This window comes from Oryctolagus cuniculus, chromosome 2 (genome assembly GCF_964237555.1).
Source record: "Oryctolagus cuniculus chromosome 2, mOryCun1.1, whole genome shotgun sequence".
In the NCBI taxonomy this organism is placed as follows: domain Eukaryota; kingdom Metazoa; phylum Chordata; class Mammalia; order Lagomorpha; family Leporidae; genus Oryctolagus; species Oryctolagus cuniculus.
The window spans coordinates 44,442,907-44,469,210 of NC_091433.1; the positions used below are offsets into that span (position 1 = coordinate 44,442,907).

At 42.8% G+C, this 26,304-nt stretch overlaps 1 protein-coding gene and 1 pseudogene across 2 annotated transcripts in view; one reads left to right on the top strand and one right to left on the bottom strand.

Annotated features, from left to right (window-relative positions):
• Positions 1-26,304, bottom strand: part of MSRA (methionine sulfoxide reductase A) — a 412,643-nt gene that overhangs the window by 377,246 nt on the left and 9,093 nt on the right. The gene's annotated exons all lie outside the window — the stretch shown is intronic.
• On the top strand, positions 12,174-12,856 carry LOC100338300 (NADH dehydrogenase (ubiquinone) complex I, assembly factor 6 pseudogene; annotated as a pseudogene).

Consider the following 26,304-nt stretch of genomic DNA (forward strand, 5'->3'; position numbering starts at 1 on the left):
TGGTACCTCCTGATCAACCCCTTCTTGATGTTGCTGGGGATCCCCCACAGCCTGGGTCTTGAGGACAGCCCTGACTGGCCCGCAACCCTCTGCTGTGTTGACCTGGCGTCTGGCCCTGTCCTGCCTGGTGTTTCTTCTGTTCAATTTGTGTGCCCAGGCATTTCCCCAGCATCCAGCCTCGGCTGGCCTCTGTTCCATTTGCTACCCCCCTATCTGCCAGTTTGTTGGGCTATGGCCTCACTGCACAGCCTGTGTGAAGACCCTGCGCATGGTAATTAGGGGAGATCAGCTTTTGGGAGGGAAAGCAGCACACGATAATCAGGGGAGCTCAATCTTTGTAGAGCAAAGCTGTGAGCAAATTTCACAAAGAAGACATTTTATGGAGTTGTGGGCTAGCCCCAGAACCAACAGTCCACAGAGAAAAGATCCACACACAGCCCACCTGGAAGGAATTTTCACACATGGAGGAAATCACAATGTGGTTGTCTTCCTAAACAGCCTGGGAGTTTGCTTCAACTGTATTTTCATATATTCAGAGAAAAAAAGACTTGATCTCTTAAATTTCAGAGTAAAAAACAGATTTAGAAAGGCAAAAATGTGTTCAGAAGTCATCCCACCGAAATGAACTAATGCTGCGGAAGGATGAAGTCAGTTCAGAGGCAGGGCCGTGGATTCCTGGTTGCCAAAGCAACTTCCTCCAGGTTGAGAAAGAGACTGTGCGGCGTAGCTGTTTAGCAACCATGCTGCATGCTTCCATTTTCTTTCTTTCTCTGCCTCTGCCTTAAGGAGGAAAAAAGAACAGAGCAGTGGAAAAAAGCAAGGCCATGCAAGACCGATGCAGGGCTTAGAGCTACGATTCATAAATTTCTGAAGGAGATTAAGTCTGAGGGAACATAGGAAATGCTAAGCACAATGCAAAGCATTTAAAATCATTGTGTGCCAAAATGGATGAAGAACCTCCAGTAACTCTATTTTCAAGCATTTTTTAGGTAAGTTAATGGGTAACCAGAGAAGGCAAATAAAGTGCTCAAGCTGCACAGCACATTAATAACAGATCCAAAATTCGGAACTCCAGAGTCTACACTCAGTGGTTGTTCTACAGGGCCACTCACCTTGGCTTTGATGAGTAGAACAGGCCTGGCTCAAATAGAATAGAAAAGCTTTAAGTGGCTTATGGGAGCTGTTGGACAGGCCAAGAGGCCTATGATCATTTACTTCTGAAGAACTAACATGGAAGAATAGTAGAGTTTCTCCTTAAAAGTAGGGAATGGAGCAACGAAAGGCCAAGCTTTTATGATGTAATACTTAATAAGTTGGCAACAAGACATGCTTATCTGTAAGTATAAGCTTTTTCTTAAAAAAAAAAAAAGATTTATTTATTTATTTGAAAAGGCAGAGTTAGAGAAAGAGAGAAGGAGAGACAAAGACAGAGTGATCTTCCATCTTCTGGTTCATTCCCCAGATGGCCACAACTGAGGCTGGGCCAGGCTGAAGCCAAGAGCTTCTTCCGGGTCTCCCACATGGGTGCAGGGGCCAAAGCATTGAGCCATCTTCTGCTGCTCTCCAAGGCACATTAGCAGGGAGCTGTATCAGAAGTAGAGCAGCTGAGACTCAAACTGGCTCCCAAACAGGATGCCAGCATTGCCAGGATGCCTGCATTGCTGGTGGTGGCCTAACCTGATATGCCACAACGCCGGCCCCCAGTGAAAGGACTGGGTCACACCCTGAGCCAGGTGGCAACCATCGCCTGATTCTTGAACCTAAACCTGTGTGCCACATGCTTGAGAGGAAATGCTAAAATCTGTGGTGATGGGGTGGGGGGTGGGGTGGCATGGAGAAGCAAATCCACAGCCTCCAGGACACTGTCACATGGCAGGCTTCCTGGTAACTGCCGCAGGCAAGATCTTGGAAAACAGAGATGAGAACTGGAACAGCGTAAGTAAACATCCGGCATCCCTGTGCCCCTGTCACAGCCTTCCAGGTGCAGTTCTCATGACAAGCTAACCAGAGATCACTGGTTTAAAATGTGATTCTTAGTTATGTTCCATTAGAGACACAGCCTAGAGCTGAGGATGAGCAGGGTGTTTACATTCACTTGGTTCTGACATGGGGAACCAGGCAGGAAGATTAGGTAGGAATAGATGAGCTGGAATTTCTGCCAGCCCAGCACTGTACCTCTATCCCCTCACCTGTCAGTATGATAGGCCCCCCTTCCCCACTTGCACCTGTGTCTTATCCAGGATCAGAGAGGGGGAGACACCATGATGGCCATGTGGAAAACTCCAAAGGGAGGCGCCATGAAAATCTCAAAAAGCCTTATGTGCACTAAATTCCATCCCGGTTGCATATTCAATTAAGGCATCACCCCCTACCTCATAAAGCAGGCGATGCTAGGGAGGGGCCCTTTTTAGCTCTTGACGATGCTTAGGGATCCTTTTCAGGCTGCCTCCCTCCTCTCCCCTCAATGGCAGCTCTCTGGCCCACTCACGACAGCTCTCCGTAGGGGTTGGCACACACTCACATGTGAATACATGTTATCTCTCTTTTTAAAATAAATCCTGTCCTCACTTGGGCACTGTATTATGCCTCTGCTTTGAATTCTTATCTCTGTGGGGGAAATAACCTGGAATAAAGATGAAGATACAAAGTTACAAGTGGAAAAATTCCTTGAACTGGTTTGAACAAAGACAGCAACAGACACGGGGAAGTGCTTTTTCATTTTCACAAATCCAAGGACATGTTCAATAATAAAACTGCAGGAAGAGCAGGAGCACAATCAGACCTGGGAAATGAACAGAACCAGAACCTGGGAAACAGCCAGGACGAGCCATCATTTCGGCTGCCTTCTGTGCGGCCCTTCCACCTCCGCTAGTTAACACAGACCTTCTCCAAAGTGACACACCACGGTTAATGTCCACGCCAGCATGGACAGGTCACAGCTCCATCTCTACAGCAGAGGCACACGAGCTCTGGAGGAGACTCTACCCAGAAAGGGTTAGATCCAGCCCAGGGGTAAATGGCAGGGCCAGGGACAAGGCACAGGGGATCTGTGCAGCTCCTGCAGGAGCCATGCGAAGGGGCCGTAAGCTGCTCCAAGTCAGGGTGCTGGAAAGAGGCTCCTCGGTGAGCATGGGGCCCAGCTCCATCACACAGAGTACCCAGCCTGGATGTGAGCAGATACCCATATCGACATCCACACACACCATCTCAGTTTTCAGCTTCATTCTAGTTTCCTACGTGATTACCAAACTCCGTTTCAAACTGGCTGAGGAGAGAAAGAGGAAAGAAAAGGAGGAAGAAGAATAAGAGGAAGGGGAGGGAAACAACAACAACAAACAGGTTTCCAAACTGCAGGGACATCTTCCTTCAATTCACCTCTCCCCCTCCAAATACAACTGTTACAGTGTACTTACTGGGAAGTGGTAACTACATTTTCCCAGGTCAGTTTTTAAATCAGCTCTAAGTCAGAGTTTATTTTACGTGTTTCTTTCTCCTTTGCTGGGAGAAACTGGCTGGGATTACATCCCAAACCTCCAAAGAATTAAGCCTAAAAGTGAGAAAACTAGTGACAATCGAGTGAATAAAATGGCCTGAGCTATGTCTTAACATAAATTTTGCAGAAATTTTTTTTTGAAAGGCAGAGACACAGAGACAGGCAGAAAGAGAGATTTTCTACCAGACCACTGCTTTTTCACTGTCCAAATGTCTACAACAGCCAGCGCTAAGACAGGCCAAAGCCAGAAGCTAGGAATTCAATTCAGGTCACCAATACAAGTGGTAGGAACCCAACTACTTGAGCTATCACCTGCTGCCTCCCACAGTACATATTAGCAGGAAGCTAGAAGCAGAAGCAGAAGTAGGACTCAAACCCAGGCACTCTGGTGTGGGCTATAAGCATCCCAAGTACTATGGTAAGCACTGCATTAAATGCCTGCTCCTGCAGCAACAATTTAAACATAACTGGGGGGGGGGGGGTTAACATATGGCCGAGGATGGACAGATGAAGGGGCCAATGGAGAATAAGAAGTTGTCATACCCAGATTCCATATGATACTGGTGACATCCAAACGGACAGAATTGTAAAAAATAAATAAATAAATAAATAAAGTATAAATAAAAAAATAAAAATAACCAGTAAAAGGCGGCCAGCACTGTGGTATACAGCAGGTTAAGCTGCCTCCTGCAGTGCCAGCATCCCACACGCTGCTCCACTTTCAGCTGTCTGGTGGTGCTCCTGGGAAGCCAGCAGAGAATGGTCCAAGTGACAGACCTGGAAGAAGCTCCTGGCTTTAGCCTGGCCCAGCACCAGCCATTGCAGCCAATGGGGAGTAGACCAACAGATAGAAGATATCTGTTTCTTCTCTCTCCCTCTGTAACTCTGATTTCCAAATAAATAAATGAGTAAAGAGAGAGAGAAAGCAAGCAAGCAAGGAAGGAAGGAAGGAGGGAGGGAGGGATAAGCTGTCAGAGACAAAGGAAACTAAAATAACTAGGAATTCAAAAACAAAAGGTGAGTAATCATTTGACCTCACAATTAAGATATCACTTCTGGTTTCTCAGTGAATCAATCAGTTAATGGGAGTACTCTTGCGCTCTCTCTCGCATGCTCTTCTCTCCCAAATAAAAATAAATGAACAAATTTTTAAAGGGGTCAGAAAGGTGGTCAAGAAGTTAAGATGAAAATCTACATGTAAAATGACAAAGGGCAGTGTACATTTAAATGGGTTTATTTTCATCAATATCTTCCCCCTTATAATATACACATTTTTGAGTCTCTCCCATGTTTAAAAATGATATCCCTTTTGAACTTACCTGTTGACCTAGTTCCTTCACTCTCCAGCCAAGCCTGCTGAAATAGAAGCTGGATTCTGTTCTGGTCTCATTTCCTCACCATCCGACCCTGGGTGTTGGCTTTTGCCCTTCTGCTCCCCCTGCCACCAAGGTCAGCCAAGTTGGCTCCAGGTCCCAGGGTTGCGATTGGCCACCCCTTTCTTCTCCATATCCTCTTCTCTCCTGGTTTCATGAGCAGTCCTTATCTAGCTACTTTTTCCATATATCCTAGAGGCTCATCATCCTCTACACTGAAATGTTGAGGTTCCACAGCCTCCACCCTCAGGCCCTGTTCTCTCCCCCCCTGACGCCGCTCTCCCAGGCAGGGCTGTGTGCAGGTACCCTGGAAAGGCACAGGACTCTGGGAAAAGGACCGCAGAGGCAGAGGCAGCTGCAGGCCCAACTGCTACAGGCTGCGTGCATACCGAGAGCTGTTGAGGAACTGCCCCTCTTCTGCTAGACCTGTCATCTGACAGGAGCTCACTGACCCACAAGGCACTCACTCATGAGAAACTGGAGTGGAGCAGCAGGAGTGGTACCACCTCCAGAAAGCAAGGAAGTGGAAGCTGAGAATATGTGTGCCCATGTTGGCCTCCACATGTCATTTTGAAAGACTCTTTCCCCAAGTGATGAGAGAACCATGGGCTTACATAATAATCAACCATGCTTGCCTCATGGACCCTCATAGGTGGACCCCATCATCAAGCCTTCTGAAAGGGAGGCTGCACTTCAAGTTGAGGTCAAGGTCGGGGTTAGCCAGTGGCCTGGCTGCCTCCTTGCCTCGCACTGCAGCTCTTTCAGGGAGTGTGATGATGCATAGCCCTCAGCCACCTTCACCAAACAGGGGGCAAAAACTTGGCAGTAAGATGTTCCATGATGTCCCCACTACATACACTGTACTGCAACAGACATGCTCTGTGCATCCGCCAGGAGCTGGGTACCATACTGGGTTCTTTCCTTGGTATCTATTCACAGAAACATATAGGCAAGGCAGGAACCACTATCTCCACTTTACAAACGAGAAAAACTGAGGCAAAGTCATCCAAGAACACAGAGTTAATAAGCATCTGGAGTGCAGTTCTGATCGCTGTCCAAGCATGAAGTACTGGTGCCGTCTACCAAACCAACTTGTCCCTTGCTAGAGAACACACTTCTGAACGCTGCCTGTTTATATTAAGGTGGCAAAAATCTAGCTATGGTCATGAAAGGTCCTGTAGAGAGAGATAATAAGCAAGCATTCATTTCCCAACATCATACGCTGCAGCACAAATGCGTTTCCGTATCTTGGTATTAAGTCAAGAGAGGAAAGTGGTACCCTCGGGAGAAAAACATGAATGATACTAAAGGAACGCAGCCAACTCAATAAATCCAGAGACTAATATTGCTATGTGATCTCTGCAGTAGTTACGCTGGCACTGATAACCTTACCAAAGTTCTTCATGGAACTTGTTAAATCATAAAATCATCTCTTGATTCCGGAACATAAAACAATGTCTTTTTTATATAAACACAACCTTGGGGAAACTGCAGATAACTGCAGATTTTTTTAAGATAAATTTTTTTTCTGTCATGCTGGGAACCATTTCCTTTACTCACAAATATTTTTACATATTTGTACAAAGACTTCTCTGCCATAAATATTAAACACTAACATAGAAGCTAGGAGCTTATGTCTCTAATAATTATCTGGAGAGTCAGCTATTGGGCATACAACAAGCAATCATAATCAAATTTCTAAATATGGATAGTTTCTGTTGAAGGTGAGTTAAAAACATAGCAGCCATTTATTGAGGTTCATTAATATTAATATCTATTGATCTGCACTGTACGAAAAGGATTTTACAGAAAAGACAACTTCCAAACATAATATTACACACAGTATAACCTCAATCATTCTTTCTTTCACTCATTGAACTAATAGTCATTGTATAGCACAAATATACGTAGACACAGGAAGAGGGCTAAATAAGTAAATAAGCCCTTGCTCAACTTCCAATGCCTTTTCAGAGAAAATACATATATACATTAAAGTTAAATAACTACTGTAAAGTTAAGCAATAACCAGACAACAAAATAAGATGTCTTCAAACAATACGATTACATGCCAAATGAGTATTAAAGAAATGCTAGGGATTCAGAAGAGAAGCAGGGTCAAAATGGGAGAATAAGAGAAGACATTGCTGAGGGAGGAAGCAGTAATTAGAAGAAGGGAAATTAGCAAAAAGAAAGCAAAGGGAGATTGTCACTGAAAGCATGTTCTGGAGAGAGTAGTTCAAGAAAGCAGAATAAAATGTGCATGTAGAGATACAGGACCTAATATCTACATCAATTAACAATCCATAAAACAAAACCATAATGGCTTATCTTCCAGCAATTAAAGGTATGTTCACAGGGCCAGAGTTCCGGCACAGCAGGTTAAGCCACCATCTGTAACATTAGCATCCCATTTGGACATTGGTTCATGTCCCGGGTGCTCCACTTTCAATCCAGCTCCCTTCTAATGCACCTGGGAAAACAGCGGAAGAAGGCCCAAGCACTTGGGTCCCTGCACTGACACAGGAGACCTGGATGGAGCTCCAGGCTCCTAGCTCGAATTGGCCCAGCCCCAGCCATTGGCCACCGGGGAAGTGAACTATCAGATGAAAGATTTCTTATACTCTGTCTCTCCCTCTCTCTCTGACTCTACCTTTCAAATAAATAAATAAATCTTTTAAAAGTATGCTCACTTATTTTCTAACTTAAGGACTCAAGTCACAATTTATCCAGCTATAGCTAACCCAGGCAAAGAAAGAAACTTATCAAAGCTAAACGCTTTAAAATCTCCTTAATATATAAAATCTTTAAACCCTCTTTTTCAAAAAAGATTTATTTTATTTATTTGAAAGAGTTACAGAGAGAGGTAGAGACAGAGAGAAAGGTCTTCCATCTGCTGGTTCACTCCCCAAATGGCCACAACGGCCGGAGCTGTGCTGATCCCAAGCCAGGAGCCAGGAGTTTCTTCCGGGTCTCCCACATGGGTGCAGGGGCCCAAAGTCTTGGGCCATCTTCTACTGCTTTCCCAGGCCATAGCAGAGAGCTGGATCAGAAAAGGAGCAGCTGGGACTGGAACCGGCGCCCATATGGGATGCCGGTGCTTCAGGCCAGGGCTTTAACCTGCTGCGCCACAGCGCAGGCCCTTAAACCCTCTTAATATATAAAATCTCTTTGTATAATAAATACATAGCATATATATTTAATATGCATTATGTTAAATATGTAACCACAATACAAGGAATTATTGAGTATGTATGCAACACTTCACTGCATTCTTAGGTATCACCAAAGTGATATCTTTCCATGGCGTCCACATTCTCAAACACAGCAATGCTGACTACAGGGAAAGTCAAAGAATTAGGACAGAAAAGAAGCTTCAGGCCATGAAATAAGTGTAACGTAAGTAATTTGTTCAAATGATGGTTAAAATATGAAGTTAGCAGTAGCTTTTGGGTTAACATGCTAGAACACTCCAAAACACTATGACTGACGGAAATATAGACACATTAGCATGCCTAGGGCCTTTGAAAGGCAGTTAGATCCATACACAGTCATGCTCCCTGCTTTCTCCTGGGGTTAGCACCAGCCAATGACTCAGGCTCTAGGTCTTTACCAGTTGAGAATACACATGTAAAATCATTACAAGTTTGCAACCAACATGATATCAGAAGCCAGGAAGAACTCCAACAGGAGTTAGTAGTCCATTTGGAAACAGTTGACATCTTTATTACATTGAGTCATTCAATCCATGAGCATAGAATGCCTCTCCATTTTTCTGGGATTTTAAACATTTCTTTTATTAGCATTCTATAATTTTTATTTAGATCATGTACATATTTACTAAGTTTATAGCGACTTAGTAAAAAAAATTACAACCAAAAAAAGACTTCACAAAATTACTGTAGGATTCAGAACATAATCCAGATAATAAATAGTTTAGGTTTTGAGAGTCATATGGCCTCTTCACAACTACTCAATTCACCTGTCATACTGCAAAAGCAGACACTGACAGCAAATAAGTGTGCCTGTGTTCTAATAAGACCTTAGAAAAACAGGTGATAGAAGACTCATTCACAATAAAACTCTTAGGAAGTTAGGAACAGACAGGAACTACCACACTCAATGAAGAACATCTGCAAAACACCTGCAGCTAAGATCACAGCTAAATGATAGTGAGAGACTGAACCTTCCCCCTAAGATTGGGACCAAAGTAAGGATGTCTGCTCCCACCACTCTTACTGAGTACAACACTGGAAGTTCTAACCACTGCAGTAAGGCAGGGAAAACAAATACAGACATACAAAAGGTTAGAACTGTCTCTATTTCCAGACAACATGGTTGTCCATGGAGAAAATCCTAAGGAGCATACAAAAAAAAAAAAAAAAAAAAAACTCTCCTAGTATATGTGACTTCAGCAAGGTTGAAATGCATAAGATCAAAAGCCCAAAATCAATTGCAGTTCAACATACTAACAATGAGCATATTAAAATTAAAGACAATATCATTGACAGTCACTCCAAAGAAAATGAAAAAAATCAGCTATGGGCTTAGTAAATATGTACATGATCTAAACAAAAATTATAGAATGTTAATAAAAGAAACATTTAAAATCCCAGAAAAATGGAGAGGCATTCTATGCTCATGGATTGAATGACTCAATGTAATAAATATATTAACTGTTTCCAAATGGACTAATAACTAATGTAACTCCTATCAAAATCCCATCAAGTTTTATCTTTGACATAGATCAAGTTTATTCTGAAATTTATATGGAAAGTCACAGGCCTTAAAATAGCTAAAACAATCTTAGAACAATGAAGTGGGGAGAATGACTCCACCCAATATTAAAACCTAATATATACCTACAGTAACTAAGACAGTGTGGAATTGGCAGAGAAACAGACATATAGATCAATGGAAAATAACAACAACACAGAAATAGATCTACTCAATTATGTCTGAGTCATTTTTTAAAAGATTTATTTATTTATAAGGCAGAGTTAAACAGAGAGAAAGAGAGACAGACAGACAGACAGACTTCCATCTACTGGTTCACTCTGGCCACAATGGCCAGAACTTAATTGATCTGAAACTGGACCAATCTGAAGCCAGAGCCAGGAGCTTCTTCCGGGTCTCCCATGTGGGTACAGGGGCCCAAAGATTTGGGTCATCTTCTACTGCTTTCCCAGGCCATAGCAGAGAGCTGGATTGGAAGTGGAGCAGCTGGGACTTGAATCAGCACCCATATGGCATGCCAGCACTGCAAGCAGCAGCTTTACCCGCTATGCCACAGCACCAGCCCCTGAATGGGAGCAAATTAATGAATTTCCACAAATGATGCTGAATGAACTGAATGTCCTTAGGCCAAAAATTTTTGTTGGTAAAGGCAATCTCATGTACACAGTGTTTTGGTCTCCACTCAGACCTTGAGCCTGAAATACTTCTTACCAATAGATAAAGAGCCCACACAGCTTGTGACAGGTCTATGCTTTGTGCGGGAATATCTTGCCCTGTTACAAGCTCTTTGTGTGCTCCTATGTTCTATTAAAGCATGTGTGCCACATGTCACCTGGCCAACTCCACTGCCACATCTATTAGCAGCCAGGAGGGAGCTGGGTCCTTTCTATGCAGCATCAAAGGGGTGCTCAATAGGCAAACTGTCCTACATAGACTGCTGAGAGGGACTCACTGGCCATAGAAGACCCATGCATACCACTCACATTAAAGCTGATATTGGTCTCTTTGTGTGAGCAAAGCACTGGTCCACGTCCTCAACTGTGACACATTTTCCCTTGGCAACTCCAATACTCCGATGGAATGGGCAGATGTGTTTGGACTTGTATTCCTGTAGTCAGCAGAATGATCTCTGTTATCCTCCTCCGTGTAGCCATAGAACTCCCAGGATTAACAATCAGTGCACAGTATTCTTTCTGACAAAAATGGAACCCAGAGTAGGCCTTCAGCCTAGTGATTAAGACCTGTATCCCTCAGCAGAGTGCCTGGCTTCCACCCTCAGCTTCAGCTCCTGACTCCAGCTTCCCACCAGTGGTGACCCTTGGAGGCAGCAGTGGGTAAATGGACTCCTGTCATCCACATGGGAGATCTGGATTCTGTTCTTGGCTCTGGTTCTAGCCACTGTCCAGCCCCGGTTGTTGCAGGCATTTAGGGAGTGAATCAACATATGGAAGCATGAGGAGTGCCTAACTCTCTGTTTCTCAAATCTCCCTCTCAAATCAATACAACTATAATAAAAGAAATTTTAGTGAATCTCAACACCAGTCTCATCCTTAACTGAGACAAAAATCAACTCGAAATGGATTGTGGACCTAAACATAAAATTTTAAGCTGTATATTTTTTAGAATTAAAGGCATAAAATAAGTAAATTACAAAAAGGAAAAACTCTTTAGGATGAAAGCAATGTAAAAAGTTCTTAAACTGACACAAAAAGCATGACCCATAAAAGAAAAAACTGATAAGTTGGAACTCATCAAAATTAAAACTTTGAATCTGCAAAAAGCCTTATTATGAAGATAAAAAGACAAGCTACAGTCTAGGAGAAAATATTCACAAATCACACATCTGTGGTTTCTCCTAGAATTTAGGTTATAAGAAGAACTCAAACAATATTAATAAATATCCAGTTAGAAATGCCTAACATTTTACTAAAAGCATTTGACCAAAGAGGATATACAAGTAACAAATAAACATATAAAAAATGTTCTACGTAATTGTTCATTAGGGAAATGAAAATGAAAACCATGTGGAGATATCACCTCACAACTATGAGAATGGCTAAAATAAATATAGTGACACTATCAAACACTGACAAGGATTCTGAACAACTCAATCATTCATATATTGTTGGTGGGAATGTAAAATTGTGAAGAATTCTGGGAAAGTTTGGTAGTTTCCTGTAAAACTAAATTACTTCAGTGTCGTTGTTCTGTGCCACCATCAGTCACCCCAGGAGCTGTGTGTGTGTGCGTGTGGCGGCTCCCAGGGCCATGGTGTTGGGACAGAGCCTTCTGGTTGCCAGCAGACCAAGAGCCACAGCCCTTGACCACCACTGCCTGGGGGTGCTGCTGAAATGAGATTATGTAGCTGCTCCCTGCAGAATCTGAAACTCAGCTTTTGCACTGAGGGCCCTCACTGTGGAACCGGCTCTGGTGAAAGACTCAAGCCTCTGAAAAGGCAACTGTACTAACACAAATGCAGTTTTGGAAGAAAAAAACCATGGAAGATAAATACCACGACAATTCACCAGATCAGCCTGTAGCCACTGAAATGTGGAAGCTCTGTGTACCAGCAGATGCAGGCCTGCTTACTGGCCCCAGACTGGCTTCACAGAGCTCCAGCAAAGACTAAGAGCCAGAATCCCCGCCCCTTCCACTGGGGCCAGAGAAGAAAAACTGGCTGGGAAGCTGCTGTCAAAAGACACAATCTGCCTAAAAGACGGGTTACAAAATCATTGATGAAAAAGATAACAAGATTTTGGATGACAAAGTATATAGTTGTATCCAGGAACTGGAGAATTATGCTGAAAACCCTCAGCACGCTCTTCTGTATTTAGCACTAGAAACAGCAGGTGTAAGGGAGCTTCGTGCAGATCACGCCGCAGCTCACAGTGGAACAGCACAAGGCACCGTCACCTGCTGGAGAGCAATGCCCTATCACGGCAGCAGAAGAAAGCTGTTCCTTCCCGCGGACATTTGCATGCCACGTGGTGCCTCCCAAGAGGATGTTCCATGGAGGAACCAAGACACAAATGTGAGAGAGGTGATATACAACATTGCCGGACAGGCACACTTGCACTGTGTCCCTCCATAAAAGTGCTCCTGTCAAAGCCTTTCCTGCTTTTCTTCAGACAGTTTCTCTAGACAAGTATTTAAAATTCAGTGAGCAGATTCTGACATATTCCACCCATTTTTACAGCAGAATAATGCATTACTTCCATTGTCTTTGTATATTCAGCTTTAGAGAAAAAAATATTAAAATAATTCTCATTTAAAAAAATTAAATTACCACATGACCCAGAAACTACATTCCTAAGCATTTATTGCAGAGAAATGAAAACTTATGTTTACACAACATGAATTCCTATAGCAGCTTCCTGCATAATAAAAACCTGGAAACAATCTAGATAACCTTCATCATGTGAATGGTTCAACAAATTGTGGGACATCCATACCATGGAATACTACTGGGTAATAAAAGGGAACAAAGTATCGGTGCATGGAACCACTTGAGTGAATCTCTAGGGAATTATGCTAATTGGAAGAAAGCCAATGCCAAAGGTTACACACTGGATGACTCCACTCCTACAACATTCTTGAAAAGACAAAATTACAGAAATGGAAAACAGATTACCATTTACCAAGGGTTAGGGACAGTCAAGGAGCAAGGAAGATGGTGGATGTGGCTGTAAAAGGACAACACAGTGGTCCTCGGGATAACAGAACAGTTCTATACATAGTCTCCATCACTGTCAATATCCTGGTTGCAACACTGTGCCACAGTTTTGGAAGATATTGTAATTGGAGGAATAACACAGGTCCACAGTTTGTATTATTTCTTATAACTGCATATGAATCTACAATTATCTTGAAATAAGAAGCTGAATTTAAAAAAAGATAGGCAGGAGTTCAAATTTGGACCATGGGCTATAATTTGTCAACTTCTGATTTAAGGAGAAATCCAGTTCATCAAATATGACTGGGTAACTCTACATAGGAACTGATTTTTAAGTTCACAGAACAAAAAATAGCATTATCTGGCTGCCAAGCTGTGTTTAGAAACCAATCTAAATGTACTGGCAAAGATCAAAAACCCATAGGAGGGTTTATGCTTCCTGGTGAAAGAGGAAGGCATCTGCCTATCTAAATCTTACTCCCGACTCCCACAATATGCAACATAAGCTACTTTATATCCAATCTCAACCACTTGCCATTCTGATCAAAACTCCTTAGGTTGGCTTTCAAAGCACTGTATAACTTACCATCATTTTGTCTTCCTTTGGCCAGATGTAAAGGAGAGGAATCCATGAACACTTATGAATATACCATTACCATGATTATTAAATATAGCCATATCACAATAGTTTAAAAAGTTGGCTTCACTCTGTGTTAATGAACTGTGACACACACATACAATGGAACAGTATGCAGCCATTGAAGAGAACATACACACTTGTAAACTAGAATTAAAGAACTTCCTCAACTTGATAAATAACACTGGTATGGTTTGAATGTGTCAATCCAAAATTCAGATGATTGAGAATTAATTTCAACGTGATGACAGGTCAGAGGGGCCTTTAAGAGGTGATCAGATCCTGAAGGCTCCTCCCTCATCTATGGGATTAAGGGCTTTGCAAAGAAGGCTTCACATAGTATTGCTTGCTCTTCTACTTTCCTACCATATGAAGACACAGCATTCCTGCCTTCCAGAGGAACCATTTTGGAAGCAGAGAGTAGCCCTCACCAAATAACTGAACTTGCTGGCACCCTGATAGTGAACTTCCCAGCCCCAAAAACTATAAAAAAAAAAAAAAAAAAAAAAAAAAAAAACAAATCTCTATTCTTTCTAAATTACCTAGTCTGTGGTCTCCTGTTATGACAGTACAGACTGAGACAAGCATCTGTAAAAAACCTACACCATGGGGTCAACGCCGTGGTGCAGCAGGTTAACACCCTGACCTGAAGCACCGGCATCCCATATGGGCACCGGTTAGAGACCCGGCTGCTCCACTTCTGATCCAGCTCTCTGCTGTGGCCTGGGAAAGCAGCAGAAGATGGCTCAAGTCCTTGGGCCCCTGCACCCACGTGGGAGACCCGGAAGAAGCTCCTGGCTTCTGGCTCCTGGCTCTGGATCAGCACAGCTCTGGCCATTGCAGCCAGTTGGGGAGTGAACCATCGGATGGAAGACTCTCTCTCTCTCTCTCTCTCTCTCTCTCTCTGTAACTCTGACTTTCAAATAAATAAATAAATCTTTTAAAAAATCTGCATTATGCTGAAAGTTGAGAAATTGCATGATTTCCCACTAATATCAGGAACAAGGCAAGGAGGTCCACTGTTACTACTCCTTTTCAACAACATACTGGAAGGCCTACCTAACGTGATAAGAAAAGGAATAAAAGGTATACAGATTATGAAGGAATAAATAAAACTGTCTTCATTCATAAATAAAAATGTCTTCATTGTCTATTTAGAAAATGCCAAGGAATTAACAAAAAAATTTTTCTGGGTGGGGGTAGTGGTAGGGGGCCAGCATTGTGGCACTGTCAGTTAAGCGGCTGCCTGTGATGCCCGCATCCATTTGGGCACTGGTTCCAGTCCTAGCTTCTCCACTTTCAATCCAGTTCTCTGCTAATGCACATGGCAAAGTAGCAAAAGACAGCCAAGTGTCTGGACCCCTGCAGTTCACATGGGAGACCCAGACAGAGTTCTAGGTTCCAAGCTTTGGCTTGGCCCAGTCCCAGACATTTAGGCATCTGGAGAGAGAACCAGTGAATAGAAGATCTCTCTTTCTCTGTGAACTCTTCCTTTTGAATAAATAAATCCTTTTTTAAAAATTCCTGGAACTAAGCATTTAAAGTAAAGTGACAGATTCCAAGGATAATAAACAAAAGTCGACTTCTGCTTTCTTATAGACCAGCAATGAACAATTGGAATTTAAAATAAAAAATACAGTGCCTTTTATATTAGCATCAAAAATAATATGTTTTGGCATAAAACAAAATATACATAACATTTATATGAACAAAACCATAAAACTCTGATGAAGGAAATCAAAAAGTATCTAAATGGACAGATACTCTATGTTCATGGACAAAAAGATTTAATACTGTTAAGATGTCAGTTCTTCCCAACTTGATCTATAGGTTCAGCACAATCTCACAACTCCAATTAAAATCACAGCAAGTTATTTTGTGAATGTTCTAAAGTTTATATGAAAAGAAAAAGAAATAGAAAACTATCAAAATATTGAAGGAGAAGAATAAAGTCAGAGGACTGACACTACCTGACTGCTACAACTGGCGAAAGAACAGACAAATAGATCAATGAGTCAGAACAGAGAGTTCAGAAATAGACCCACATAGTCAACTGATTTTTTTTTAATTTTTTTATTTGACAGGTAGAATTATAGACAGTGAGAGAGAGGGAGAGAGACAGAGAGAAAGGTCATCCTTCCTTTAGTTTACCCCCTCCAAATGGCCGCTACGGCCGGCATGCTGCACAGATCCGAAGGCAGGAGCCAGGTGCTTTTCCTGGTCTCCCATGCAGGTGCAGGGCCCAAGCACCTGGGCCATCCTCCACTGCCCTCCTGGTCCACAGCAGAGAGCTGGACTGGAAGAGGAGCAACCAGGACTAGAACCTGGCACCCATATGGGATGCCGTCGCTGCAGGTGGAGTATTAACTAAGTGAGCCACAGCGCCGGCCTCCAAATAATCTTTGAGAAAGAAGAAAAAGTAATACAGTAGAGAAAAGATAATCATTTGATCAAATGGTGCTGGAATAACCGGGAAACCATATGTACAATAAAGAAAAAAAAGAGGGAAAAAAAGAAAAGAAAGAAAGGAATCTAGACACTGACTTTACATCTTTCACAAAAGTCAATTCAAGAGAGCAGGCATTTGGTCTGGAAATTAAGACACCAGTTAAGACACTCACACCCCATGTCAGAGTGAGTTAGATTCCCAGCTCTGGCTCCTGACTCTGGCTTTCTGTTAACATGATGCTAGGGGGCAGCAGTAATGAATGGCTCAGGTAACTGGGCTCCTGCCATGCATGTGGGAGACCTGGATTGAGTTCTGGGCTCCCAGCTATTGCGACCATTTGAAGACTAAACCAATGGACGGTGAATTCAATCTCTCTCTCTCTCTCTCCCTCCCTCTCTCTCTCTCTCTCTCTCTCTCTCTCTCCTTACACACACACACACACACACACACACACACTTCTGTGCTCTCCTCCGGCTCTCTCCCTCTTTCCTACCTCTGAAATAAGGAGAAAAAAACTTTAAATTGACTCAAAATGGATCACAGAGCTAAATGGGAATCAGAAAACTATAAAACTCCCAGAATATAATACAGGACAAAAGGCAGGTGGCCTTGGGCTTGCCAATGACCTTTTAGTTACACCAAAGGCATGACTCAATGAAGGAAATAATTTATAAGTTGATTTCATTTAAATTAAAATCTCTGCAAATAATAATCTCAACGTGATAAGACAAGCTACAGACTGGAGATAAAGTGCTTGTAAAAGGCACATCTGATAAAGACTATATCTAAAACGTACAAAGAATTCTTGAAAATTAACAATAAGAAAATAACCCAATTGAAAAATGAGCCAAAAAAATAATAAACCTCTAAACAGACATGTCACCAAAGACGCTATCAAGCCAGGAAAGGGCATCCATAGTTAATATAAACAATTCACTCTTACTATTATACAGTCAGTGGGTTTTGAAAATGTGTAATGACATATGTCCACCATTATGATATTATATAGGATTGGTTCACTGTCCTAACAATCCTCTGTGCTTCACCTATTTGTCCATTCCCCTCCCAAAAACCTCAATCACCAAATGTTTTATTGTCTCCACAGTTTCTCCTTTTTCATAATGTCATATATTTGGAAGTATACATTATATAGCCTTTTCAGCTTGGTTTATTTCACTTAGCAATATGATTTAAGAAATATATATACATACATAGGAACTCTTTGTGCTTGCCACTCAATTGTTCTACAAACGTAAAACTGCTCAAAAATTAAAGTCTGTTAATTTAAAAATAAAAGAACTTATTTTTTAATTATTATTTTATTTGAAAGTCAGAGTTATACAGAGAGAGGAGAGGCTGAAAAAGAGAGAGAGAGAGGTCTTCTATCCGATGGTTCACTCTCCAATTGGCCGCAACGACCAGCGCTGTGCTGATCTGAAGCCAGGAGCCAGGAGCTTCTCCTGGGTTCCCCACACAGGTGCAGGGGGCCAAGGACTTGGGCCATCTTCTACTGCTTTCCCAGGCCATAGCAGAGAGCTGTATTGGAAGTGCAGCAGCTGGGTCTCGAACTGGTGCCCATATGGAATGAGGGCACTTCAGGCCAGGGCGTTAACCCACTGCACCACAGCACCAGCCCCCAAAATAAAAGAGCTTATTAAAGATACACCAGAGGTAGCCGGTGCCACGGCTCACTAGGCTAATCCTCCACCTACGGTGCCGGTCCTCCAGGTTCTAGTCCCGGTTGAGGCACCGGGTTCTGTCCCGGTTGCTCCTCTTCTAGTCCAGCTCTCTGCTGTGGCCCTGGAAGGCAGTGGAGGATGGCCCAAGTGCTTGGGCCCTGCACCCACATGGGAGACCAGGAGGAAGCACCTGGCTCCTGGCTTCGGATCAGCGCAGCACGCCAGCCGTAACGGCCATTTGGGGGGTGAGTGAACCAACAGAAGGAAGACCTTTTTGTCTATAACTCTGCCTGTCCAAAAAAAAAAAAAAAATACACCAAAGGTGGCATGTAGCAGAGAGGCAGAAGCAGAAAAAGAGGTCTTCCATCCACTAGTTTACATCCCAAATGGCTGCAATGGCCAGAGCAGGCTGATCCAAAGCCAACAGCTTCTTCTGGGTCTCCCACACAGGGGCAGGGGCCCAAGGATATTTATTCCTTCACAACCTCATCCGGCCCCTTCTCTACAGCTTTTGACCGATTTAATAATGTGCCTACATCAAAGAAGGATGTACTTTTCTCTGAAGGGAGAACTTCCACTTTGATTATGGCTTTGTCTAGATAATGAAGGAGTTTGTGGGGAAAAAAAAAGGCTTCAATAGGCTCCGCAGCTCGTGGCAAGAACCTCGGGTGATCACTGACATCATAAATAAGAGTGTCAATTGTTAAATCAACATCAGGAGTCACCATGTACTTACTCACCATGTAGGACCTCTGTCCTTAATGAGTTGTACTATTGGAATTAACTGCAAAACTTGTTCTCAAACAGTACTTTATACATTGTGTGTATGTGGGTGCAAACTGTTGAAATCTTTACTGAGTATAGAGTTGGTCTTCTATATAAAAAGTTAATTAAAAATAAATCTTAATGAAGAATGGGATGGGAGAAGGAGTAGGAGGTGGGACGGGAGAGGGGGTGGGAGAATGGGTATGGGGGGGAAGAACCATTATATTCCTAAAGTTGTACCTATGAAATTTGCGTTCATTAAATAAAAGCTTTATTAAAAAAAAAAAAAAAAAAAAAAGACTGTGCCTGGGTTGGGGCCGGCACTGTGGCATAACGGGTAAGGCCACCACCTGCAGTGCCAGCATCCCATATGGGTGCTGGTTCGAGTCCCAGCTGTTCAACTTCTGATCCAGCTCTCTGCTACGGCCTGGGAAAGCAGCAGAAGATGGTCTAAATCCTTGGGCCCCTGCACCTGCGTGGAAGACCTGGAGGAAGCTCCTGGCTCCTGCCTTTGGATCAGCCCAGCTCTGGCCATTGTTGTGACCATTTAGGAGTAAACCAGCAGATGGAAGACCCCTCCGTCTCTCTCCCTCCTTCTCCCTCCCTCTCTTTCCCTCTCCCTTTCTCTAATTCTGCCTTTCAAATAAAATAAAATTTAAAAATATATATATGTACCACAGGTGAGCATCTGGCCTAGCAGATAAGACACCAGTTAGGTGCCCTGCGTCCTGTATCAGGTGCCTGGGTTTAACATCCACCACTAGATCCAAATTCTAGCCTCCTGCTAATGCAGCCCCTGGGAGGCAGTTGTGATGACTTCAATAATAGGGTTCCTGCCTCCTACAAGGGAGACCTGAACTAAGTTCCCAACTCCTGGCTTTGGCCCCCAGCTGTGGTAGTCACTGGGGAAAGAACCAGTTGGATGGGGCTCAATTTCTCTCTCTCTCTTCTCTCTCTCTCAAATAAAAATTTGCAATACATAGGAGATATTATCATGTTCCTTTAAGTGAGAAAGGCAAGATATACAGAATATAATCTGACCCATTTTTATAACATACCAACAATAAATATTTGGTGGGGTATCTGATTTGATTTGGTGATTATAAAGAAAGGTTGTGCAGAAAGTGTTTTTGGTTTTCAACACTGGTTACTTGGGAAGATGGCAAAAGACCACAAAAATGATTCACAACCTAAAGATTACAATTTAAGCAAAAATATAAACAAAATCAAAAATTCCATAATAACGGCCAGGAAGCAAGGAGGAGACACCGCAGCACAGACTGGGTAGCTCCCATGCACTGGGGCAGTGGAAGAGAAGATTGCCAGGGCCCCTGGAAGGAGACACGAGTCTGCCAGCACTGCCGCTCAGTTGCTCCCTAATTAGCTCAGTACAACTGTACAGGTAAGCTTGTTTGGAATCATGCCAGTTTTGTTCACCAGCCATCCCACAAATTCCAGAGAAAATATATACTCGTGACACGTTTGGCTCTTTAGTGACTCTCCTTATTCTGGAAAGAAATCATGAAAGAGATTTTAATGAACCAAAATATTTAAGTATTGTGGTACAGTGGGTAATGCGATGCTGACAATATATGGGCAAAATATGGACACTGGTTCATGTCCAGCTGTTCTACTTCCAATTCAGCTCCCTGCTAATGTGCCTGGGAGAATCAGAAGATGGCTCAAGTGCTTGGGCTCCAGCCTCCACCTGGAAGACCTGGATGAAGCTCTTGGCTTTAGCCTTCCTCAGCCCTAGCTGTTGTGGTCACTTGGGGAGTGCACCAGCAGATGGAATATCGATCTCTCAATCTCTCTCTTTCTCCCCCTCTCTGTAACTCTTTCAAATAAATAAATATTTAGAAAAAAATAGACTTAATCCCATACTTAATATTAAAAGAAATCCATTGGTTCATCTCTTACACCCAGAAATTCAGGTTTAAATGTATATAGGTAATTCCTTAAACCAAATATGTGCTTCTCCAAAACTACTGCTTTTTATTCTCCAAAACAGCTGTATAATCTTACTCATCCAACGCCTAACCTTCACCAGAAAATAATCATTCCCTTTTATTTCACATATTGAAATAAACCCACAGAGCTTCCTAGAATGAGCAAAACACTGAAGAAGCAATAAATTTTATTTTAATTATCTTTAAGATTTATTATTTATTATTATTTATTATTAAATTTATTTATTACACAGAGAGAGGAGAGGCAGAGAGAGACAGGAGAGGCAGAGAGAGAGAGAGGTCCTCCATCCACTGATTTACTCCCCAGTTGGCCTTAATGGCCGGAGCTGAGCCAATCCGAAGGCAGGAGCCAGGAGTTTCTTCTGAGTCTCCCATACCGCTGCAGGGGCCCAAGGACTTGGGTCATCTTCTACTGCTTTCCCAGTCCACAGCATAGAGCAGGATCGGAAGCGGAGCAGCTGGGACTCGAACTGGTGCCCATATGGGAAGCTGGCACTGCAGGTGGTGGCCTTACCTGCTATACCACAGCACCGGCCCCGATTTTTAATTTTCTTTAACATTTAAGTTTCCTGCAGTGGACTCCTCAGAGCTCTTACATTCAGAAGCTGGCAGGTGTGTGAAGCAGTTTCCCAGCAGCGTGCATGGGGTTGTCAGGGACAGCCCCTGCCGGAGCTCCTTTCGCTAACGGCCTGCCTCAGCCCTCAGTCAGGCACCAGGACAGCGTGCAGTTCTCCATGCCCATGCACTCATCCCAGTGTGCAAGGAATGCTGCACGGTGAGCCCAAAATGCCAGGGATCAGAAGTTCCAGCAGAGGCGCGCAGCTAGCTGATGCAGCTCTTTCTGAATTGGTTCTTAGGAAAAGGGGATGCAGGCTTTCAGCAATGCAGTGGTTTCTCCAGGCTCTATTTGACAGCTGGCTGCTCCATTCTGCAAACTCTAACCAGGCTTCTTTTTCATCTGCTAACGGCACAGTCAAGGTTTTTTTTACTTCTGGTTTCATGTTCTCCAGCTGGAAAACTATGAATTTCCTCAAAGTGTTTCATTTCCATGACTCTACCCTTTTGGAGACAGGCTATTAAAATGTCAAAAATTTTCAGTAAATCAAAGGACAATTTGGGACCTCATCTGAACAATGCTTTTTAATTTTTTCACATTTGAATATTTGATCTAAGGCAACTATAACTTACCTAACAGTAAACTATAATTTTTTGTTAAAAATCAAGAGTAAAATATGAAACATTTACAAAGAAAAATTCAACACTAATATTATTACTTTGCCATGGTAACATTTTCAAAAGAATTCATTTATATACATGCTCTAGGAAGACATTCAATGTTCTCAAATTTTATTCATCATTTTTTAATGTAATGATAATATATTCATTGAAACATATTGTTACTCTGCATTTCTTCTAGTTTCACTCTTACCAATCTTTGCTGTATTATAATGCAAATTTAATATACTTATTCAACAAGCTAGTGGATCAGAAATTCTATATCTTGCTGAGAAACACCATGGATACACTCAAACGAAATGATACAAAAGTCCTACAGAAATACAAGGAACCACATCTTTCTTATGTGGGATAATAACCCCAGGTTACCTTTCAAAAATGGCCCAGTCTACAGAAGAGGTTCCAGTTGGCACAGATGATACGGAAGTCTCCGGTCAAGGCAAACATCAGGCATTTGGCCATGAGTCAAAGGAGTCAAGTATCTCACCAAACAGAGCATTTTGATAGGACATCCAGGAGGAAGCTGGCAGTTGGAATCTGAGAGTTCTGGTCATGTCAGTAGAGTACTATAATCAGGAGTACAGAAAACACAATGGATGGAAAAAAAAAAAAAAAAAAAAAAGACTGATCGGGGCCAGAGTTGTGGCATAAGCAGGTAAAGCCACCATCTGCAAATGCAGCATCCCATGTGGGTGCTGGTTGGAGTCCCAGCTGCTCCACTTCCAATCTAACTCCCTGCTAATGCCCTGGGAAAAGCTGTGGAAGATGACACAAGTGTTTGGGTCCCTGCCACCCACACATTGGAGACCTGGATGAAGCTCCTGGTTCCTGGCTTCAGCCTGGCCTAGCTCCGGCCATTGTGGCCATTCAGGAAGTGAACCAGCAGATGGACAATGTCTTTAATTCTGGCTTTCAAACAAATGAATAATAAATAAACAAACTGATCACTGAGCATCAAATCTAAGAAGGGTAGTCTACCTTCATCTCTCAAAGAGACACTGGAACAAAAACACAAAGCACAGCCCCCAAGCCCTAGCTCCACCTCCAACTCCAAGACAAAGCTATGTCAAAACAGATCCAGGGCCTGCGCCGCGGCTCAATAGGCTAATCCTCCACCTTGTGGTGCCGGCACACCGGGTTCTAGTCCCGGCGCCGGATTCTGTCCCAGTTCCCCTCTTCCAGGCCAGCTCTCTGCTGTGGCCAGGGAGTGCAGTGGAGGATGGCCCAAATGCTTGGGCCCTGCACCCCATGGGAGACCAGGAGAAGCACCTGGCTCCTGGCTTCGGATCAGCGCGGTGCGCTGGCCACAGCACGCCGGCCGCGGCAGCCATTGGAGGGTGAACCAATGGCAAAGGAAGACCTTTCTCTCTGTCTCTCTCTCTCACTGTCCACTCTGCCTGTCCAAAAAAAAAAAAAAAAAAAAAAAAAAAATCCAAGAAGCAGCATGGGAAATGGAAAGAAGCCGAGTTTAGCCTTGAAAGACCCACGACGGTTTAGACAGGCTGTGTCTTAGCCTATTTTGGCTGCTATTCCAAAACACCATAATGTGAGTGGCTTATAACCAATAGGAATTTATTTCTCATTTTTTTGGAGGCAGAATGTCTAAGATCCAAGGGCCAGCAGATTCAGCACCTGGTGAGAGCCTACTTCTTGGTTCACAGATGGTCATTGCCATGTGACAGAAGGGACTGACCAGGTCTCAGGGGTCTCCTTTATCACGTAGGCGCCACCTTCATGACTCAATCCCTTCAAAAGTCTCCTACCTCCTAACATCATCACCACAGAGGTTAGGATTTCAATATCCAAACTTGGGGATATAGGGCATAAACCTTCAGTGGGAAGAAGACATTACAATCGAGGGTGAGCCTCAAGGGTGGAAACAGAGATCTAGAACACTGATGTCAGCAGCAATTTATACAAAGTTCTTAATGCTAGGATGAAGGGTGCCATCAGACAAATCACAGAGAGTCACTGTTATTTGCTAAGCACTAACAGAATGAAATTCCGGTCTTAAGCAGATGTCTGTTAGTGACACTGTACATACAGATTGGGCAGGGCAGAGTGAAGGCATGGAGACCAGAGACCTATGAAACCAAGGAACAAGCAAAACTTACTGGGAAAGGGGCATATTAAATACAAAGGCAAGAATCAAAATGACTGCGACTAAGGATTTTGGCATTTGATAGCACTGTGGTGCCACTGATACAAATGAGGAAACTGAAATATGAGAATGCAGCCAGTCTTTTGAAGGTGAAATGTCATGCTGGGTTTTAGAACTGAGTTTAGGATGACAGCAAGATAGACACATCCTGTAACTATTGGAGAATGTAAGATTTCCAAGATTTCCTCTCACGAGATAAGATGAGATTTCAGGAGTCATCTACAGACAAGAGTGGTTGGAACCATGAAAGCAGCTGCCATCCCTAAGAAGTAGAAAGATGATTGCAGTAAAATGAGGCAGGGAAAAGGCTGATGCCAGCAAATGGGAAAGACAGGTCATTGCTATGGTTTAAAAGTGGTTTGGGGGACCAGCACCCTGCAGAACTCCCTCTCATCCCCACTTCCCCACCAGAGGGTTCAGAGGCCAAAACTTCTGGATTAGCTAAGCCAGGCAGCTTTTCTCCACCCTACCACAGATGCCTAGCAAGTCTCTTATCAGAAATTTAAAGATGGGGAGGTTTCTACCCTTCATCCTAGCCAGAAGTTTGTCACTGGTTGAAGTTTGAAGCAATCAGCACAGATCCATCCCTACTACCGGAACAATTGAGAGTACATACTCCATGGACAAAAAGGCCAGCTGTGTTAGCTTCTCTATGCTCATGGGTCACATGACAGACACACAGAAAGATCACATTTTAGTCTTTTTAGTATGGCATTAACCATACTCTGCCTAGTATCCATAATCAAGACTGCGCATCTGGTATTGGCTGTGGCCTTTATGAAGAGCTGTAGATCAGAAGATAATCAAAGGAGCAAACACAGTGCTCTCTTCAAGAGGTGAAACATGGCTCCTTCCTGAGGAGCTCACCATCATATAGAGAGATGAGATGCTGATTTGATAATTTAGCAACACTACAGTTAAGTAGCAATACGTGATACAACAGAAAGGAGTCTGAGAGTAGTACTAATCATTTGTCCAACAGAAAAGAAAGGAATCACTTATTGTGGCACAATGGGTTAAACTGCTGCTTGCTCTACCGGCATCCTATATTAGACCAACAGTTTGAGTTCCAGCTGCTCCACTTCTGATCCAGCTCCCTACTAATGCACCAGGGAAAGTAGTGGAAGATGGCTAAGTGCTTGGGCCCCTGCCACCCACATGGGAGACCCAGAAGTTCTGGGCTCCTGGCTTCAGCCTGGTCTGGCCCTGGCTGTTGTTGCCATTTGAAGATCAAATCAATGGGTGGAAGATCTGTGTGTACTGTTAAAATAAATAAGCATTTTTAAAAAGTGAAAAAAAAGGAGGGGGGATCTCTTAGGTTAGAGAGAAAAGGGATAGGTTTATGGGAGAAACAAAATTCAAGCAAGGCAAGTTTTAAGGAAGGAGTAGGATAAGAATATATAAAAAGCACATTACTTTACCTAAGCAGGCCTTTCACATACATATAACGAATGAATAAATAAAAGTCTACCAAGTGCAATCTATGTAGATAGATCATGAGACATAACACTGAAACACATTAGGTAAAAGGTGAGGTTCTACAGCAGCACAGAGGGAAAAGGGCTGAGGAGAGGGGTAAGGATCAGGTGGCGGGAGGTATGGAACACCTTCATTCCAGGGGCTGCAGGGAAACACTGAAGGTTCTGGAACAGGGAATAAAACATTAAAGAGCTTTGGGAATGATGTAAAGAGGAGACATAACAGTTCTGTGTCCTACAATTTAGAAATTAATCACTCACTGGGGAAAATTTTTCTAAAAAGAAAATTGTTTCCTATCATTTTCTTTTAAAACTCTATGTACATCACTCACCATAAAAGAAATACACATAATGTCTTCCACACAATAGTGGAAGGAATTTGTCCCTAAAGATCTTTTCTTTGTATAAATGATGCCACCACAATTGATGCTTCAGTAAAAATGAATATTTATGAAATGTAAAATGACTTAGATTAACTTATTCCAATTTCACCCTCTAAATTTAGATTTTTAAATCATGCCAAAATGTAGCTTTTGATTACAAAAGCAAGTTGTAAAAAAAAAAAAAAAAATAAGAGCTTGACAAGAAAGAGAGCAAAAGTAAAAAATAAAACTTGAAATAGGATGACAAAAGATGACAGAAAGGTGGTCAATTAG